The sequence below is a fragment of the Argopecten irradians genome, chromosome 14, assembly GCF_041381155.1.
Source record: "Argopecten irradians isolate NY chromosome 14, Ai_NY, whole genome shotgun sequence".
NCBI lineage: Eukaryota > Metazoa > Mollusca > Bivalvia > Pectinida > Pectinidae > Argopecten > Argopecten irradians.
This window is the reverse complement of record NC_091147.1, coordinates 2108391-2130761: the sequence shown is the minus strand read 5'-3', so window position 1 is coordinate 2130761 and position 22371 is coordinate 2108391. Positions and strand designations below refer to the sequence as shown.

Genomic DNA, 22371 nt, shown 5'->3' with positions numbered 1-22371 from the left:
TTAACTTGCATTGTCAGCTTTAAGTAACGTTTTATACTAAACAATGCTCTCTCATATGACGTCATCGATCTGGATATTCTCGAATACTGTCGGCCACGGCGCTGTTTACATGTATATCTTAGTTTACGAATCAATGAGTATTCAGACAACTCTACTTAACATGCATATCGACAATATTATAGTATAAGCAGATAGCCTTTTCAAGATCAGATTAGAAAAATAAAAAAGTACTATTTAAAAAATGGAGTTTTTTTTTTTCTTTTCTTGTACACAATGTGATTGTGCATTGATGTTAATGTAAATCGGTACTGACCTGAACCTGGTGATTTTAAAGAACATTTAGCTTCGTTACAGCAATATTAAGTTTCAAAACGAATACACATTATTAATTGGTTTTAGGACGAATTGTCATGTTTGGACTACACCTAAACTCGTTTCTTTTAGACGAATTTTCATACATACACCTGGACCAGATGACAAATTATTAAAACATTACTCATTGATTTTCACTTCTCCAGCACTTATGCACATGCATGATACCGTATTGAAAGATATATGTGGATAATTATATATTAGTCCAAATTTCAAACTCTAAAATTATTATCATTTATATGTATTATACTACATTCGTCGCCATGTTATACATTATATCAAATTAGATATAATTTGATATAATAAATTATAAAATTTCTACGGCACCAATATGATGATTTTAATCTCGTGTGTTTCGTAGGTTGTTGTGGTGTGTATAGATGTAGAACTCCAACGCAGATTCAGTGGATGGTACGATACGTTTATTGGAGTCTTAGGAATCGACTCTGTACAGAGATTATTGGCGAGTTAATATAGCAGTACATCAGGATAACATATGTCAATATTTGGGTATGAAAGCCAATACCTGGACCAGATGACCCAACGTAGTTGCTGTATTACATAGGGAAAACATGGTTACTCATTAGAACTTAACATGCATCATAATTAATAACATGGCTAGGTAATTAGTAGTTATACAATGACCCTAACAGAAGTTGGTTTCCACTAGACTTTACATGCACGTACATATACTATTGTAAATATGAAAACATGTGCTTAACCTACACAGTGTAACATACCCCGTACTTGAAAGATATATGTGGATAATTATATATTAGTCCAAATTTCAAACTCTAAAAATTATTATCATTTATATGTATTATACTACACATTCACTTCATTTGCTTAACAGCAAAACATTATCCTATCGGAATATTTGATATTAATATATGATAAAAAAGTGTGTTCCTATTTTAATGGCCTCTGTATTTCTGACAAACATGTTGTTTACATGTATAACGAAATTAGGACCTTGTTTATTTCCATTTGATTTGTCTACACAACGAACATTTAGAATAGGGAATAAAATTTTTAGGTGGAGTTTTATCGTATAGTAATCACATTGGTATTTTAATCTCATAGGTGCCAAACAGACTATTCAACCTAAGATGGAAGTCACCATAAAATTATAGATCTAAACGAGACAGCATTGCTTAATACAAAGAAACCATATTTATTTCACATATCTGGTATGGGTTAATCAAGCCATACGTAGTTCGGTTTGATTCGTGTTAATGTTTGACATTGAATTCGTGTTAATGTTTGACATTGAAACTTGTAAAAAAAATAGATTTAAATGTGCAGGAACTACATCTGATCCTTATTTGCATACGATAAGATCGTAAAGCATGGTGGAATAAAACAATATTGGGATAAAATATTTATTTTTGTCACATCAAAACTGATTTACGTGACCTCCACAGGGAGATTAACAGAAACAGGTTACAGCTGGGCTCTTATTTAAATCGAAAAAAAATATAAATGCACTAAGTTTGGTGTACTTAATACAGTCACTAAAATAGGAAATGCATACTTAATACTGTACTTTTAATTATTTATTTATCTTTTTATCTTTTCATGTATCTTCTTTTTTTTCTATTAGCTTTAACACCGATCTATAAAAACAGTATTAATGCTATAGGGGATGGTATCGTATGTACACATACCTGTGAAATCATTTCCAAATGGCCGTATATACGTTATGGTACTGTTGTTTAGTAGTACAAAACGCTTATGGTATTTATGTTATTCAAGCACAGCATAGATCTAAGTAATCCATATATCAAGGGACATAGTGTTGAAGTATCAACTAAAAATGTTGTAATTGCCCATAAGGGACTGATGAGTTGAAGTATCAACTGGAGCTGTTGTCATTTTCCATAAGGGCCTGTTGTGTTTTGAAGTATCAACTAAAAATGTTGCCATTGTGTTCCTGATTGTATTGGACAGTTACAACATACACCGTTTATACAATGGCGTTTCTAAAGGCCGAGGATTACGTTATTTTGGTGTTGACACTAGGAGCTACACTTGACGTGGGTCTGTATCATTCTTTTAAAGGAGGAAAACGAAAATCCACTTCCGAGTATTTAAGTAGGAAACCCAACTATGTCAGTACTTCCGTGGCGTTATCATTGATGGTTTCCTATGAGTCTGGCATCATGATGTTGGGAGTTCCGGCGGAAGTGTACATCTATGGACTCCAGTGAGGTTTGTCAAATTTAGGATATTGCATCGGAGACCTTATCAATCTTTATATATTTGTCCCCGTGTTGAAAAAATTACAGATAAACAGTGTCAATGAGGTAAGTTGAAATGGTAATTGGCAAGATGGCTTTTAAAATTTAACTGAAAATATTTAAATGTTATACGGAATCTTTGATTGAAGCTTGGATGCCTACCTTAACAATATACGGTAAAACATTATGTCTGGTCCGCAGTTTCTTTTTTCGTTTAGATTTTGTACAGAATATTTTAGTAGATGGAAACATTCTAACAGAGAGCGACGCTTATGTTCAAAGCCATGTGATGTAACATTATTAGATTAGTTATATGTACAGTAACGTGCCAAAAGTCTTCGTGATTTTTATTTTTCCCTATATATTCTATGTATTTTTACATTTTTTCTTTGATTTTTCCTGATCTCATCTATTGGCGGATTTTAATTAATTTTGGAATACTTGTAGAAAACTATCTACACTTTCAGCTCATCATATTTGTATAATTTTCCGATAGTTTGATTTCAAAATATATTTTTTGTGCACCACTTAAACTTATGACGTCATTTCCTTCTTTATTCTTACCAAAATGGCAACGAAAAAGTTTTGCGTGGTAATGAAATACGGTTTTCTCAAAAAGTGCATAAAGGAAAATTATGTAAATATTATGAGCTGAAAGTGTAGATAATTTTCTTTAAGTATGCCAAATTTGATTAAAATCCGCGCCTAGATGAGAACAGAAAAAAATCTAAGAAAAAATGTAAAAATAAATAGAATATATAGAAAAAAAATAAAAAAATTCGAAGAATTTTGGCACCCGGCTGTACATCTAAGGACCAAATTACTTGTTTATTTGTTGTCGTACACACAGCCTTCAGTTTTGATATGACATATATATCCAGGTGTGAGTATGATGACATTTATAGTAACCCCTAAAGTATCGATGGTATTGAAAATAACTTTATCGAAATAAGACATTGATGAAAAAAGGGAACACTAACTTCCATCAAAAACCCTTTGATCTAATCCTTAACGACGAATTTTTATATACAGTATTAATTGTCTTTATCTGAGTTCAGATAATTTTTCAATGAAGAATACATATTTTATGTCATAAATGATTATGAATTGACAGATTGAAATTGTTTTTACTATAATAACTTTAAAATATTTGAATGCTTTTATCTTTTAGTACATTGAGCTACGTTACCAGTCACACGGCATACGGATTTTCGCAACAGTTTTAGGGATATGTTCAATGGTAATGGTCATATAACATGACTTCATAAATCTTTGCAATAAAAAAAAAAAAAAAAAAAAAAAAAAAACAAACAAAAGAGTTGTAAACAATATTTTGTATGTTTGCAAGAGGCAGAATATCGAGTACAGTTCACAGGTTATTAAGATGTTTTTGTATAGCTATAACTATGTCGTTTTAAACTCTAGTCAAGAAAACTATACAAGTACGGTACGGTTTTAAACCAAATTGGTAAAATTAATAATGTGGTTTAAGTTGGTAGAAATCTTAACTGTAATGGAATATTTGTGTTGCACTATATCTGTAATTATAATAACACATGTTCGTGTTTTAAACAGCTCAACTATATGGGAAGTGTACTTTTCGTGCCCGCATTGACACTTAAGGCTGGTAAGTCTACACATTGTCCGACTCGTCTGATTTAAACACCTTTGCAATTTTAAGCTATTGGTAGACAACCAAAACAGGTTTGGATATATTTTTCTGTCAATTGTACTTAACGACATACTGCAAATCTTTTTTTGCGATTTTCTGACAATTAGAAATCGCGACAATGTATTGCCACGACAATGCCTCCAGCACAAGTACAGTATAACCACGACAATACTTCCAGCACAAGTACAGTATAACCACGTCAATGCCTCCAGCACAACTACAGTATAACCAAGACAATACCTCCAGCACAACTACAGTATATCCACGACAATGCCTCCAGCACAACTACAGTATAACGACGAAAGTACCTCCAGCAAAACTACAGTATATCCACGACAATGCCTTCAGCACAACTGCAGTATAACCAAGACAATACCTCCAGCACAACTACAGTATATCCACGACAATACCTCCAGCACAACTACAGTATATCCATGACAACGCCTCCAGCACAAGTACAGTATAACCACGACAATGCCTCAAGCACAAGTACAGTATATCCAAGACAATACCTCCAGCACAACTAAAGTTTAACCACGACAATGCCTCCAGCACAAGTACAGTATATCCACGATAACGCCTCCAGCACAAGTACAGTATAACCACGACAACGCCTCCAGCACAAGTACAGTATAACCACGACAACGCCTCCAGCACAAGTACAGTATAACCATGACAATGCCTCCAGCACAAGTACAGTATAACCACGACAATTCATCCAGCAAAAATACAGTATAACCACGAAAGCGCCTTCAGCACAAGTACAGTATAACCACGACAACTCCTCCAGCACAAGTACAGTTTATCCACGACAACGCCTTCAGCACAAGTACAGTATAACAACGATCATGCCTCCAGCACAAGTACAGTATAACCACGACAATGCATCCAGCAAAAGTACAGTATAACCACGACAACGCATCCAGCACAAGTACAGTATATCCACGATAATACCTCCAGCACAAATACAGTATAACCAAGACAATACAATACCTCCAGCACAAGTACAGTATAACCACGACAACGCCTCCACCACAAGTACAGTATATCCACGACAACGCCTTCAGCACAAGTACAGTATAACCACGACAATGCCTCCAGCACAAGTACAGTATATACCAAGACAATGCCTCCAGCACAAGTAGAGTATAACCACGACAACGCCTCCAGCACAAGTAGAGTATAACCATGACAACGCCTCCAGCACAAGTACAGTATAATCACGACAATGCCTCCAGCACAAGTACAGTATAACCACGACAATGCCTCCAGCACAATTACAGTATAACCAAGACAATACCTCCAGCACAAGTACAGTATAACCATGACAACGCCTCCAGCACACGTACAGTATAACCACGACAATGCCTCCAGCACAAGTACAGTATAACCAAGACAATGCCTCCAGCACAAGTACAGTATAACCACGACAACGCCTCCAGCACAAGTACAGTATAACCACGACAATGCCTCCAGCACAAGTACAGTATAACCACGACATTGCCTCAAGCACAAGTACAGTATAACCACGACAATACCTCCAGCACAAGTACAATATAACCACGACAACGCCTCCAGCACAAGTACAGTATATCCACGACAATGCCTCCAGCACAAGTAGAGTATAACCACGACAACGCCTCCAGCACAAGTAGTAGAACCAGACAACGCCTCCAGCACAAGTAGTATACCATGACAACGCCTCCAGCACAAGTACAGTATAACCACGACAATGCCTCCAGCACAAGTACAGTATAACCACGACAATGCCTCCAGCACAAGTACAGTATAACCACGACAATGCCTCCAGCACAAGTACAGTATAACCACGACAATACCTCCAGCACAAGTACAGTATAACCACGACAACGCCTCAGCACAAGTACAGTGTAACCACGACAACGCCTTCAGCACAAGTACAGTATAACCACGACAATGCCTTAAGCACAATTACAGTATAACCACGACAGCGCCTCCAGCACAAGTACAGTATAACCACGACAATACTTCCAGCACAAGTACAGTATAACCACGTCAATGCCTCCAGCACAAGTACAGTATATCCACAACACCTCCAGCACAATTACAGTATAACCACGACAACGCCTCCAGCACAAGTACAGTAAAACCACGACAACGCCTCCAGCACAAGTACAGTATAACCACGACAATGCCTTCAGCACAAGTACAGTATAACCAAGACAATGCCTCCAGCACATGTACAGTATAACCACGACAATGCCTCAAGCACAAGTACAGTATAACCACGACAATGCCTCCAGCACAAGTACAGTATAACCACGACAATGCCTCCAGCAAAAGTACATTTTATCCACGACAATTCCTCCAGCACAAGTACAGTATAACCACGACAATACCTCCAGCACAAGTACAGTATAACCACGACAACGCCTCCAGCACAAGTACAGTTTATCCACGACAATACCTCCAGCACAAGTACAGTATAACCACGACAACGCCTCCAGCACAAGTACAGTATATCCACGACAACGCCTTCAGCACAAGTACAGTATAACCACGACAATGCCTCCAGCACAAGTACAGTATAACCACGACAATACCTCCAGCAAAAGTACATTTTATCCACGACAATGCCTCCAGCACAAGTACAGTATAACCACGACAATACCTCCAGCACAAGTACAGTATAACCACGACAATGCCTCCAGCACAAGTACAGTATAACCACGACAATGCCTCCAGCACAAGTACAGTATAACCACGACAACGCCTCCAGCACAAGTACAGTATAACCACGACAATGCCTCCAGCACAAGTACAGTATAAACAAGACAATGCCTCCAGCACAAGTACAGTATAACCACGACAACGCCTCCAGCACAAGTACAGTATAACCACGACAACGCCTTCAGCACAAGTACAGTATAACCACGACAATGCCTCCAGCACAAGTACAGTAAAACCACGACAATGCCTCCATTACGAGTACAGTATAACCAAGACAATGCCTCCAACACAATTACAGTATATCCATGACAACGCCTCCAGCACAAGTACAGTATAACCACGACAATGCCTCCAGCACAAGTACAGTATAACCACGACAATGCCTCCAGCACAAGTACAGTATAACCACGACAACGCCTCCAGCACAAGTACAGTTTATGCACGACAATGCCTCCAGCACAGTTACAGTATAAACAAGACAATACCTCCAGCACAAGCACAGTATAACCACGACAATGCCTCCAGCACAAGTACAGTATAACCACGACAATGCCTCCAGCACAAGTACAGTATAACCACGACAATGCCTCCAGCACAAGTACAGTATAACCACGACAATGCCTTCAGCACAAGTACAGTATAACCACGACAATGCCTCCAGCACAAGTACAGTATATCCACGACAATGCCTCCAGCACAAGTACAGTATAACCACGACAACGCCTCCAGCACAAGTACAGTATAACCACGACAACGCCTCCAGCACAAGTACAGTATAACCACGACAATGCCTCCAGCACAAGTACAGTATAACCACGACAATGCCTCCAGCACAAGTACAGTATAACCACGACAATACCTCCAGCACAAGTACAGTATAACCACGACAATGCCTCCAGCACAAGTACAGTATAACCACGACAATACCTCCAGCACAAGTACAGTATAACCACGACAATGCCTCCAGCACAAGTACAGTATAACCACGACAACGCCTCCAGCACAAGTACAGTATAACCACGACAATGCCTCCAGCACAAGTACAGTATAACCACGACAATGCCTCCAGCACAAGTACAGTATAACCACGACAATACCTCCAGCACAAGTACAGTATAACCACGACAACGCCTCCAGCACAAGTACAGTATAACCACGACAACGCCTCCAGCACAAGTACAGTATAACCACGACAATGCCTCCAGCACAAGTACAGTATAACCACGACAATGCCTCCAGCACAAGTACAGTATAACCACGACAATGCCTTCAGCACAAGTACAGTATAACCACGACAATGCCTTCAGCACAATTACAGTATAACCACGACAATGCCTCCAGCACAAGTACAGTATATCCATGATAACGCCTCCAGCACAAGTACAGTATAACCACGACAACGCCTGCAGCACATGTTCAGTATAACCACGACAACGCCTGCAGCACAAGTACAGTATAACCACGACAACGCCTCCAGCACAAGTACAGTATAACCACGACAATGCCTCCAGCACAAGTACAGTATAACCACGACAACGCCTCCAGCACAAGTACAGTATAACCACGACAATGCCTCCAGCACAAGTACAGTATATCCACGACAATGCCTCCAGCACAAGTACAGTATAACCACGACAACGCCTCCAGCACAAGTACAGTAAAACCACGACAACGCCTCCAGCACAAGTACAGTATAACCACGAGAATGCCTTCAGCACAAGTACAGTAAAACCACGACAACGCCTCCAGCACAAGTACAGTATAACCACGACAATGCCTTCAGCACAAGCACAGTATAACCAAGACAATGCCTCCAGCACAAGTACAGTATAACCACGACAATGCCTTCAGCACAAGTACAGTATAACCACGACAACGCCTCCAGCACAAGTACAGTATAACCACGATAACGTCTCCAGCACAAGTACAGTATAACCATGACAATACCTCCAGCACAAGTACAGTATATCCACGACAATGCCTTCAGCACAAGTACAGTATAACCATGACAATGTCTCCAGCACAAGTACAGTATATCAATGATAACGCCTCCAGCACAAGTACAGTATAACCACGACAACGCCTGCAACACAAGTTCAGTATAACCACGACAACGCCTGCAGCACAAGTACAGTATAACCACGACAACGCCTCCAGCACAAGTACAGTATAACCACGATAACGTCTTCAGCACAAGTACAGTATAACCACGACAATGCCTTCAGCACAATTACAGTATAACCACGACAATGCCTCCAGCACAAGTACAGTATAACCACGACAATTCCTCCAGCAAAAGTACAGTATATCCACGACAATACCTCCAGAACAAGTACAGTATAACCACGACAATACCTCCAGCACAGGTACAGTAAAACCACGACTTCCAGTTGGGCAGCATACTGTAAGGATATTTTCTTTCTTTGATCGTCTAGAGATTGCTCATTAGCTTCCACATGGAGACTTTTCACAGGTGTTGTTCGAAAAGCTCCAAGTGCGAGACGCAGTCCCTGATTCTGTATAGGGTCAATCATCTGTAGATAGGAGCTGCGAGCCGATCCATAGACAATAGAGCCGTAGTCAAGTTTTGATCTAACAAGTGCCCGATAGATACGCAGAAGCATTTAACGGTCTGCACCCCAATCAGAATGGGAAAGAACTCGTAGAATGTTCAGCGCCTTCAAGCACTTATCCTTCAGATGTTTGATATGCGGAAAAAAAGAAAGTTTGAAATCAAATATTAGCCCAAGAAATTTAGTTTGTTCAACAACTGGAATTTTAATACCATTCAATATGGGGTCTGGATCGTTGTGTGGTTTTCGTTTTTAGCAGAAATACATGCAGACAACTTTTTATCTAGAAAATCTAAAGCCATTTTCATCAGCCCAATTTTTTAATTTGCCTTGACATTGTTGTAGTTGTCGTTCTATAGTGTGCATGTTCTTTGTTTTGTAACAGATCAAGAAATCATCCACAAATAGAGAACCTTCGGTAGATTGGCCGAGACATTTGGTTACATGTATGATGTTAATTTTTAAGCCAAAAAAAGTGTGACAGACAGGATGCCACCCTGAGGGACACCCATTTCCTATTTTTCTGTTTCTGAATAAGTTGAACCCGTTCGCACTTTGAAATGCCTGTCAGATATAAAGTTTGAAAAAAACTTTGGCAAATCACCACGTATACCGATGTTATGGAGATCGTTCATGATTCCATATTGCCAAATTGTGTCGTATGCCTGTTCAAGGTCAAATAATACGGCCTCAAGATGTTCTTGTATACGGCTTCTCGTATAAATTTTTCTAGCTTAACTAAGTGGTCTATCGTTCCCTTCGGTTTCTAAAGCCGCTTTGCAGAGGACTTAAAATATTGGTTGGTTCCAGAACTATTCTAGTATTTATCATACATTCAAGAGTTTTACAAACGCAGCTCGTCAATGAAATAGGACGATAGTTATTGGCATCAGTAGCATCCTTCCCGGGCTACATGTATCGTTTGCACTTATTTAAGGTAGCATAGTATTCCCTGAACGTTTGTGGTACCTGCACGCTGAGTAAACAAAAAGGCATGGTTATTTGGTAAAGAAACATGTTTAGAACCTATTTGATTTTTTCTTTACATTTGTTTGGCCCATTTTGACAACATTTCATACACTGTCATACACTTTCTCGACGCAACTCATTATTTTTTCCTGGTTGTCGTTTTGCATGCATTTATTACATTTGACTTTAACAAATTGGCAATGCTTGCGATGGATGCTGGTTAACAAAAACATTCTTTCAGTTAGTCGTGAACAGAACCTGAACGCAGTAAGTCTGTCCTAGCACTGCAATTCACCGCTTTTTGTTAAACCCGGGGGTAATATCATTTGTCAGCATATCGTCAAAGTTTACACTATTGGCATTATATTTGTAGATCGATACAGATGCACCGTAAAGCCGGTTATTTTCGTGAGTAGGCCTTTATTTTCGTGAGTAGGCTTATATTTTCGTGGTTTCACGGGACATTGATTTGATAACGAAAATTAGATACGAGCACTAAAGAAAGAGATTGAGTACCCTGAAGACCAGATCCAAAACAAATTTCGCAAAACTTTAATTTTTCCGCGAAAATTTTGATACCAGTAAATGACCAGCTATACGATAAAGAACAAATATGAAAATTATAAATAGGTGACTACAGAGATCAGCGTAAGAAGTTATGGAAATCCCTACTTGTACTGTATACAGCCCCTACAATTATTTCTAAAAAGCGATGGCATTTTGCGTAACTTGATACAAAGACTTGATACAAGGGAATACCACGTCTGATTAGCTAAGGCTACCATTGAATCTTATCAAGCTTGGTAAAACAGACGCCCGGTCCAAAGATCACAATACAGTTTTAAGTCTAAAACAGTCTCTTTGGACTCTTTCCTAGTGGTGAGAGATTTATAAATGTAGGATAGGTAACGTCTATTTTCATACATTACCGATTACACAATATTTAAAATAGCCATGATCCATTTTATATATGTCATCACCAGGAACGAGTCCATGTGCTTAGACATGTAGCAAAACAAAAAAATGACGTTACAAAAATACGTCATACATACTGTATTTGTTTGGCTTGCTCTAAACTTAGGTCTAATATTGTTTTTATGAACCTGGAGCCTGGTTTCACATGTAAATCATTGAATTTTCTAGTTCTCCGCCAGTATACATTACTTTCTGATCTTATTCTCTAAACAGTCAAGGGATTACATTGAAATAATGACTTCGATTGGTAGTCTTTCACTTAACACATTGTGTTCCAAAGTTTTCGAATAAGTAAATAGTTTATGTGTCTCTGTTGGAGATGTTCTACAATTTGTGACAACGACAAATCACTTCAGTGCACCTGAAGTAGAAGAAAAAGTCTGTTTCGAATCTATAATAAAGTTAAACATTTTTAAAACGGTATCCAAACCGGTTCATACGTTGAGCAACTTTTTATCCACACCGGATATATACACATTTCCAAAACCGGAGCATCATGTAAAAAACAACAGCAATATAAATAGTAATATTACTTATCTAGCACATCGTTAACACAACACAATGGTCGAAAAATGTTGTTGATAGTCTATAGTTTTATAAACATCATTCGAAGGGTCACGATGCCACTCAGGATACATAAAAAACATCAATAGTACCACTCATTCGACTATATGGCACATAAATTTGTGTTTGTGCTTCAATATTTGGAAAATGAACATGTTTATACGACAACTGGTCATTTTACTTTGCTCTACAATCATTATTGCACCAACTTGTCCTTTTAATAATATTAAAAAATATTACAATTCATAAAAATTCACACTTAATTGATCATACCCCATTCTCCTTCTCGCTTCGAAATGAAACCGGAAGCCGATCCAAACATACGGATACCGGCGCGGATTCCATACAGTGATTGTGGTATAGTAAAACATACGGATATGGGTATGAGGGAAATAGCACTTTTATTGTCCCCCGAGACATAAACTATTTCCCGAGGCGAAGCCGAGGGAAATAGTTGTGTCAAGGGGGACAATAAAAGTGATGTGTCTCGAATAAACCCATTCAATAAGTGTTTTATTATACCGTTGAGAAAAATGCTATAACATATAACCCGTTGATATTTTCACTTGTTCCACATTCCATATCATCGATAGTGCCCAGTGATTTTTCTCGTACGAAGTCCTTTAAAATATTAACTGCTGTTTTAACAACTTGCTGTGTGTATTTCCACTGTCCCTATCGGTCAACAATTTTTCGAAAGATTCCTCGTATAGTTTGTCGAATCTGGAGGCCGTGTTGTAAACAAGTTGTCGTCTGCAGCGTCAAATCTAGATCACATAAACGCTTTAATTTATGATTTTTTCGTTGGGAATGAGATACAGTCAGAGAGGTTCCGAATTAAGTACTCCCAATGCGTTATCCAATCAAATTCATGATTAAGCAAAAGTCTGCGAAAATTTGAATGCAGGTAAATAGCTCATTTTCAGGTAAATAGTTCGAATGACTATTTACCCGGTAAATAGTGGTTTTAAAAGAATAGCATTTATATATCTCTACTCTTTATATAGTGAAAAAGAAGCAAAGGTATAATAATAAAACATACGGATACCGGCGCGGATTCCATACAGTGATTGTGGTATAGTAAAACATACGGATACCGGTGCGGATTCCATACAGTGATTTTGGTATAGTAAAACATACGGATACCGGCGCGGATTCCATACAGTGGTTGTGGTATAGTAAAACATACGGATACCGGCGCGGATTCCATACAGTGGTTGTGGTATAGTAAAACATACGGATACCGGCGCGGATTCCATACAGTGATTGTGGTATAGTAAAACATACGGATACCGGCGCGGATTCCATACAGTGATTGTGGTATAGTAAAACATACGGATACCGGCGCGGATTCCATACAGTGATTGTGGTATAGTAAAACATACGGATACCGGCGCGGATTCCATACAGTGATTGTGGTATAGTAAAAACATACGGATACCGGCGCGGATTCCATACAGTGGTTGTGGTAAAGTAAAACATACGGATACCGGCGCGGATTCCATACAGTGATTGTGGTATAGTAAAACCATCATCACACCCCCCCCCCCCTTTACCCTGGGTGGTCTGTTTTTTCATCTCCTCAAGTTGCATAAACATGACCGTAGATAGACATAACTAGATAAACTGTGATGTCTGTTTACAGTTACCAATATCCCGATGTGGGTCTCCATAGTAGTTCTTATGGTAATCGTCATCATCTATACGACATTGGTAAGTATACTATACGACATTGGTAAGTATACTATACGACATTGGTAAGTATACTATACGACATTGGTAAGTATACTATACGACATTGGTAAGTATACTATACGACATTGGTAAGTATACTATACGACATTGGTAAGTATACTATACGACATTGGTAAGTATACTATACGACATTGGTAAGTATACTATACGACATTGGTAAGTATACTATACGACATTGGTAAGTATACTATACGACATTGGTAAGTATACTATACGACATTGGTAAGTATACTATACGACATTGGTAAGTATACTATACGACATTGGTAAGTATACTATACGACATTGGTAAGTATACTATACGACATTTGTAAGTATACTATACGACATTGGTAAGTATACTATACGACATTGGTAAGTATACTATACGACATTGGTAAGTATACAATATGCTACCACATAAATAAATAAATAAGTCATTCGGATATCGCGCATAAGAAGTGTGAGGTCGTTGTGACACAGAATACTGGTTATAGAGCTAAATCCCGATGACAACGATGCGGCACTTGATATGCCGAATGAGATTCCAAAACATGTTCTTATTTCAAAATAGTTGATTATTTCGCGAATTCTGAAAAAATTACCCGAACCGACAAACCCAAACTGTACTTAATTTGTCGAGACAAAGTATTTGTTTGTATATCGAATGGCAGTGGTTTTGGTTGTCACAAAAATACAATCATGGAAAAAAATGTTAGAACAACTTAGTATTTTCATATCATGACAGATTCAACAATATCATGACTTTTGCTGAGTTTTATATATTTTTTCGATAACGAAAGAAAAGCATTAATTGATTGATTCCAGGGCGGTTTTAAAGCTGTGGTGTGGACAGATGTAGTCCAGGCAGGTCTAATGATTGGTGGGATGCTTACTATCATCATCAAGGTAGTGTCACTACAATATAATTACTCACCAAATACTGTAAAATATAGAATTATCGTTGTGCAGCAGAAATGTTTTGTTGTTTTGTGGTTTTTACGGAACCACGAATATAAAATAACTCAAGGAAAAATAAAAAAAACGAAAATTTTGATAAAACTTTTAAAATAACGAGTATTTCAGCGGAGCAATACTCTTTTAGAGTATTACCTCAAATGACTGAATTTGAATTGAAAATGATCTGCTAAAATTGGCAACACGTATATATAGGTGAATATAGGCAATATCAGTTCAAAGGAAAGAATTCAAACTCAACATGAAGTTAACAACACAACATAAACTAGACAAATGCATACTTCAAACCCATTTTTCCCAGGGTACAATAGAGTCCGGAGGAATTGTAAAAACATGGATTTCAGTTTACGAGAATGACCGAGCTAATATTTTTAAGTAAGTACAGTATACAATATATATGTATGTATTTCTATGTCGGTCTAATTATTCATTTTGTATTTTTATCAAATAAACTTTAGACAAATGCATACTTAAACCATTTTTCCCATAGGTACAATAGTATTGTAAAAATAGACAGTCAGTTTCAGAATGACCGACGCTAATACTAGAAAGTAAGTACAGATATATGTATGTAAATTTCTATGTCGGTTAATTATACTTTTTGAATTTTTCACACCGTATTAAACATTGATTAACCATAAAGTAATAAATGCTGAGTGAAATTTTGCCCCTGCTACAAATTTTGCTGAAAATGCATAAAATAGTTGTGGTTATAGTATTTGCATAAATGAGAAATAATATCCGCTATTACTTCGTACAATATTAAAAGGACAAGTATCAAGCAATTTAAGACTTGACCAAATTGTTAATGATACACTGAATATAGTGTGGAATAGCTACAATTATTGCTTCTTATAATTTGTTTCTTTTTTTTCCTTCTTTTTTTCCCTGCAAACTACGGAATGAGTAGAATTTATATTAAATGCTATTCATTTATTCAATATTGAAACGTTTGACGCTTTGTTTTTATTGTCACTATAAATGCATTAAGGGTCGCAGACAAAAAGAATGGGTTTGGGTAATATGTATATTCATTGGGAAGGCATATTGACTATACATAAATTATACAAACATGAATATTCATATGAAATGCATATTGTGTTCATATTGACTATCATAATACATAAATAACACAAACATTTGGTTGCTATATTTAGATTACATTGATGCACGTTTAACGCCTTACCCCGTTAATAAATACACACATGTTTCAATTACATGTACATTCTGCGGTATGTTTCTGAAAGCATATGTTATTATACTGACGATAATTATTAGAGCTTGTATGATAACGCCATGTTTACCACATTACCTATCACTATCAGCAGATTAAAGACCATTTAAATGGATGAGCGCCCCTGCCAGCGTTTGCTGCGTGGTGTTGTAGTTTGGTGTTGTAGCTTGGTGTTGTAGCGTGGTACTGTAGTTTGGTGTTGTAGCTTGGTGTTTGTAGGCTTGAATGATTTTGGTTTAGCGTTGTAGTTTTGATATTGGTAGCGTGGTGTTGTAGCTTGGTGTTGTAAGTTTGGTGTTGTAGCTTGGTGTTTGTAGTTTGGTGTTGTAGCTTTGTTGGCGTGGGTGTTGTAGCTTGGTGGTTGTAGCCTGGTGGTTGTAGCGTGGGGTTGTGTTTGGTGTTTGTGTTGGTGTAGTAGTTTGGTGTTGTAGTTTGGTGTTGTAGCTGGGTGTTGTAGCTTGGTGTTTGTAGCTTGGTGTTGAAGTTTGGTGTTGTAGGTGTTGTAGTTTGTGTTGTAGTGTTGTAGATGGGTTTGTAATTTTGGTGTTGAAGCTTGGTGTTGTACTTTTGTGTTGTAGTTTGGTGTTGTAGTTAGGTGTTGTAGGTTAGTAGTTGTAGTTTGGTGTTGTAGCTTAGTGTTGTAGGCGGTGTTGTGTTGGTGTTGTGGTTTGGTCTTGTAGTTTGGGGTATTGTAGTTTGGTATTGTAGCTTTGGTATTGTAGTTTGGTGTTGTAGCTTGGTGTTGTAATGTGGTGTTGTAGTTTGGTGTTGTAGCTTGGTGTTGTAGTTTGGTGTTGTAGCTTGGTGTTGTATCTTAGTGTTGTAAATGGGGTTTGTAATTTGGTGTTGTAGCTTGGTGGTTGTAGCTTGGTGTTGTAGCTTGTTGTTGTAGCTTGTTATTGTAGCTTGGTGTTGTAGTTTGGTGTTGTAGCTTAGTGTTGTAGATGGGTTTGTAATTTGGTGTTGTAGATAGTGGTGTTGTAGCTTGGTTAGTAGCTTCATGTTGTAGTAGCTTAGTGTTGTAGATGGGTTTGTAATATTGGTGTTGTAGCTTGGTGTTGTAGCTTAGTGTTGATAGATGAGTTTGTAATTTAGTGTTGTTTGCTTGGTGTTGCAATTTGGTGTTGTAGCTTAGTGTTTGTAGATGGATTTGTAATTTGGTGTTGTAGCTTGGTGTTGTAGTTTGGTGTTGTAGCTTGTTGTTGTAGCTTGGTGTTGTAGTTTGGTGTTGTGAGCTTAGTGTTGTAGATGGGTTTGTAATTTGGTGTTGTAGCTTGGTTTTGTAGCTTGGTGTTGTAGTTTGGTGTTGTAGCTTGGTGTTGTAGTTGGGTGTTGTAGCTTGGTGTTGTAGCGTGGTGTTGTAGCTGGTTTTGTAGTTGGGTGTTGTAGCATGGTGTTGTAGCGTGGTGTAGTAGCTTGTTGTTGTAGCTTGGTGTTGTAGTTTGGTGTTTGTAGTTTGGTGTTTGTAGTTTGGTGTTGTATGCTTGGTGTTTGCAGTTTGGTGTTGTAGATTTGGTGTTGTAGCTTTGGTGTTGTAGTTTTGGTGTTGTAGCTTGGTGTTGTAGCTTGTTGTCGTAGCTTGTTGTTGTAGCTTTGTGTTGTAGTTTGGTGTTGTAGCTTAGTAATGTAGATTGGTTTGTAATTTGGTGTTGTAGTTTGGTGTTGTAACTTGGTGTTGTAGCTTGGTGTTGTAGCGTGGTGTTGTAGTTTGGTGTTCTAGCTTGGTGTTGTAGTGTGGTGTTGTAGATTGGTGTTGTAGTTTGGTGTTGTAGCTTGGTGTTGTAGTTTGGTGTTGTAGCTTGGTGTTGTAGCGTGGTGTTGTAGCTTGATGTTGTAGCTTGTTGTTGTAGCGTGGTGTTGTAGTTTGTTGTTGTAGCTTGGTGTTGTAGTTTGGTGTTGTAGCTTGGTCTTGTAGTTTGGTGTTGTAGTTTGGTGTTGTAACTTAATGTTGTAGATGGGTTTGTAATTTGGTGTTGTTAGCTTGGTGTTGTAGATTGTTGTTGTAGCTTGGTGTTGTAGCTTGGTGTTGTAGTTTGGTGTTGTAGTTTGGTGTTGTAGCTTGGTGTTGTAGCTTGGTGTTGTTGTTTTGGTGTTGTAGCTTGGTGTTGTAGCTTGGTTTTGTAGTTTGGTGTTGTAGTTTGGTGTTGTAATGTGGTGTTGTAGATTGGTGTTGTAGTTTGGTGTTTGTAGCTTGGTGTTGTAGTTTGGTGTTGTAGCTTGGTGTTGTAGCTTGGTGTTTGTAGTTTGTCGTTGTTGTTTGGTGTTGTGTAGCTTGGTGTTGTAGCAAGGTGTTGTTGTTTGGTGTTGTAGCTTGGTGTTGTAGCTTGGTGTTGTAGCTTGGGAGATTACGGTATGTATAGGTCGTGAATCCTTGAAATATTATAATATTTTTTATGGTGGTGTCTTACTAAAGTATACGTATGTTTCAATGGCATTGATTTTAAGCGATAAATGTAGATCATGTTAGACAAGACTTGTTAGCGAGATAATATTATGAATAAATTAAAATGATCTTTTTTACAATATGCTTTGACCCTGACACTACTCTGCGTCATTCGTTCTGGAGTTTGATGTTCGGAACTGCATTCGAGGTGATTGGATTTCCCTTTTTTACGCAAACAAAGTATTTCAGCGGATTAAGGCAACTCCAACAGTCAAAACAGCACGAAGGTACCAGCAGTACAACATTAAACTGTAAATAAAGAGGGTGAACTATTGGCTTTTTAAAACCTAAAACATCGTTTAATTATTTAAATTTGACAATGCAAGATAAGAAATATTCAATTGAAATTAAATTCCCGATCATATAGTTTGTAATTTAACTCAAAATGTCAAACAATATGGCTAAAATATAGATTCTAAAGATAGTAAGTCGATTAGCAGTTTACTTCAATTCAATAAATATTACAATGTATATTTTTTTTACCAAATTTTAATGGAAAAGATAATTATATATATGGTTTTTTTCCAGAATGTATTTCATGACGAATTGTTTGTTCGTGTTCGTTACATTCCTTGCCGTTGTGGAGGGAGCCGTCATGTTTGTCTACTTCAATGCCTAAAGGATGTGATCCGTTTGTAGCGGACCAAGTTACAAATCAAAACCAGGTAATATTTGCAGTTGCACCAGTATAGATATCAGATTGTGGTATTTTTATTTTAGTATTGAGCTGATGATGACTACTATTATCAAAACAAGACATTATGATTTATATCATTCTAGCTAATAACACGAATAATTCACGAAGCCAAATGGGGTCTCAACACATTTCAATAATGCTTAAATGCACTGAGAGTACTATACTTAATATATTGGAATAATATGACTGAAGAACAAGGCCTTAAAGGGCGCAAAGAAAGATGTTTCAGTAACCATTAATTTATGCAATGTTAAAAAGTTCAATTTATGGAAACTAACGGAGCCGAATTTTCTGTTAATTTTTTTATTATTCATATATCTCACTCTAATCCTTGTCCCAAATCCCCGATTTGAGAAGGAAATCCACATAAGAGGAAAGAACACACATTTTTATTTCCGTAACAGATATTCCGTTTTGGGTCAGCTGATTATATTGGAATCACTTTAACGCTTGCAAAAAAAGAGCAATTGCACTGAGCTTCTACCGCACGAAGATTACGTTCGTCAGATCATATAAAAGCGTTTGAACCGCTTGATTATATATTGAGCTGACTTCAAAGCATCGCATTCACGCTGATGGGATGTTTTACATTGGGTAACAGTGGTGCCGCAATTGTTTGTTTGTTTTTGATTAACGTCATAATTAACGTCTATCTATGGTCAAGTAAGGACGGCCTCCCATGTATGGGTGTGTTGCGTGTATGTTGTATCGAGGTGTGTGTTTTGGGAGACTGCGGTATATTCATGTTGTGTCTTCTTGTATAGTGGAACTGTTGCCCTTTTTAAAATGGTGGCCGCAAACTAAAGCTGTCAGTGTGTAGGATTGAATTTTGAAGATTGTTTTTTTCTCTTATATATATGAACTGAAGGCAAGGCCTTAAAGGGGGCAGCCAGATGTTTTGATATGAATCATGCACGGCATAGGAAGAGCGAAGCTTTACTTGTTTATTTTATTTTCTATTTCATTTAGAAGACACAATTTAGAAATAAAAGGACGCACTTTAAACTATAGAAGTATATAATGTAATAATTGTCTAGCATGAACACAAAAAAATGAACTCAAAGATTCGGATTTCTCTGTGTCCATTCAAGGCCTGGAGTGCCGCGTATGCGAATCCTATGATTTCGCGCCATTTGTTGACGTTATGTGACGTCATGATTCCTTGTGCTCATTTTCGCCTTGGTGGATATATTGACTGCATTCTATAGCTTTGAATTTTCAAAGTGTTATTATTTATATTTAAAAAAAAAATAATAAAATGTTTAATTATTCTGTTATGCATTTGCATTGGTTAAATATATATTTACTGGGGAGAGGAGTTCCGGAGCAATCCACAACCTCCCCGTATGTATGAAAAAAATGGCGGCCGCAAACTGAAGCTGTCAGTATGTAGGATTGAATTTGTGAAGATTGTGTTTTTTCTTATATTTTTGTATGCCTGTTACCTTAGAAGTGCTTCGCACGAAGGGCACGAAGGGCTGCGCCCTTATTATCATGTATACGCTATCTTGAAAGTGCTTAAAATTTAGCTTAATATGAATGGCAGAAATTGGTCAAGGCTAAAAATGAGATTTAAAAACAGGTAATATTAAAATGGAAAGCGAAAACAGAAAATTCCACAAAATAAAAAATATTGCGTACAATTAAAATTACAAATTTTTTTCCATCATTTTCATTTGCTCCAAGTGAAACACCACAAATGCCAACATTAATTGTTAACGTTGATATGCTTAGAAGCCATATTCTGTATTTATTCAGCGATTTTCAATTTCGCATTTCAAAAATATTTTATTAAACAATACAAGTTATACAGGAATTACAGAGAAAGATATTATATTATTGTATTGATAAATGGATTAGACAACAGGCAAAGCCTATATAGGTCCTCTCCAGAAATCGGTTTTTACTAAACTAATTTAATTATTTAATAAATAATTATAGATAGTGTTGTCTCAGTATATTTAGATATAATAGAAATGAAAAGAAAAGCGTATAGTATTAGGAGCATACCCAAGCGGGCCATAGAAAAGAAAATAACTATTTACAACAGATATACAAATAAGTAAAAATATATATTTAAATGAATTAGGTAATAAATAGGAAAATATCTTTTTATAGAAAATAAATAAATTAAGTTATACATATCACATCCACACACACATGCACACCCTCTCAAACTGGCGTTAAATATATCAATACATGAATGTGTTTTTAATATTATCATAAAAAACTATTTGTACAATTGAAATCTCTTAGTTTTTTTAATATTATTTACTTGTATGAAGTACTTGTAATATCATTTCATTAGCATCATTAGAAAAATCAATATACCCAGACAACAGAATTTCAATATTAACAAAAACCAAAAAAGATTAGAAATAGAGATTATGTGATGTCTAAAATCAGAAAAAATGAGTACAATCAAAAAATGAATGTTCGGAATTTTCAGTTGGAACACCACATAAGCATGAACCCATTCATCTGTCAAATGATCAGAGAATCTGTCATATTTTAAGTCACTGGCATTATTGCGCAATTGGCATAAAAGAATATTTAAATTTCTTGGTTTACAATTCATAAATATGTTTGAGTATTATAGATGGAAAAGTTGTTTTTAATTCTAATTTAAAGGAGGAAAATAGAAGAAGATTCTCTGATAGGGAATTCCGAAGTTTTATAGATGCTGGGGAAAAGCTATTATTATAGTTGTTAGTCTTTGATTGTGGTAAATTAAAGAACCTTTCATTTCTAAATGCATAATTATTATTAGTATCTATGTAGGAATGTATATTGGCATATAGATAAGTAGGAGTAAGGTTGTTTAGGATTTTTTATAGTAATGTTATTTGTGTTGATGTCGTCTATTCTGCAATGTTTCAAGTTGTGTTTCAGAGTAAAGAACATGATGAGAAGTGCCTCTTCTTAAACCAGTAATAATTTTCATAGTTTCTATTTGAAATTGATTCTAAAAGATCAGACTCATTTTTTGTACAGTTATCCCAAAACAATATCAGCATATTCTAAAATTGGCCTAATATAAGATATATATAGTGTTTTTAGAGAGTTTCTATCTAGTTTTTGTTTAAGAATTCTTGATATATTGGGTCTGGATGATGGCTTTTTTCACAGATATTTGATATGTGTTCTCACCATGTTCTTTTTCTGTTAAATGTTAGTCCTAAGTGTTTGTGAAAAGTCATGCTGAGATATA

General features: G+C 36.8%; 1 pseudogene; it reads left to right on the top strand.

Annotated features, from left to right (window-relative positions):
* Nucleotides 1-2178: 2178 nt before the first annotated feature.
* Nucleotides 2179-19082, top strand: LOC138308089 (sodium-dependent multivitamin transporter-like; annotated as a pseudogene).
* Nucleotides 19083-22371: the final 3289 nt, after the last annotated feature.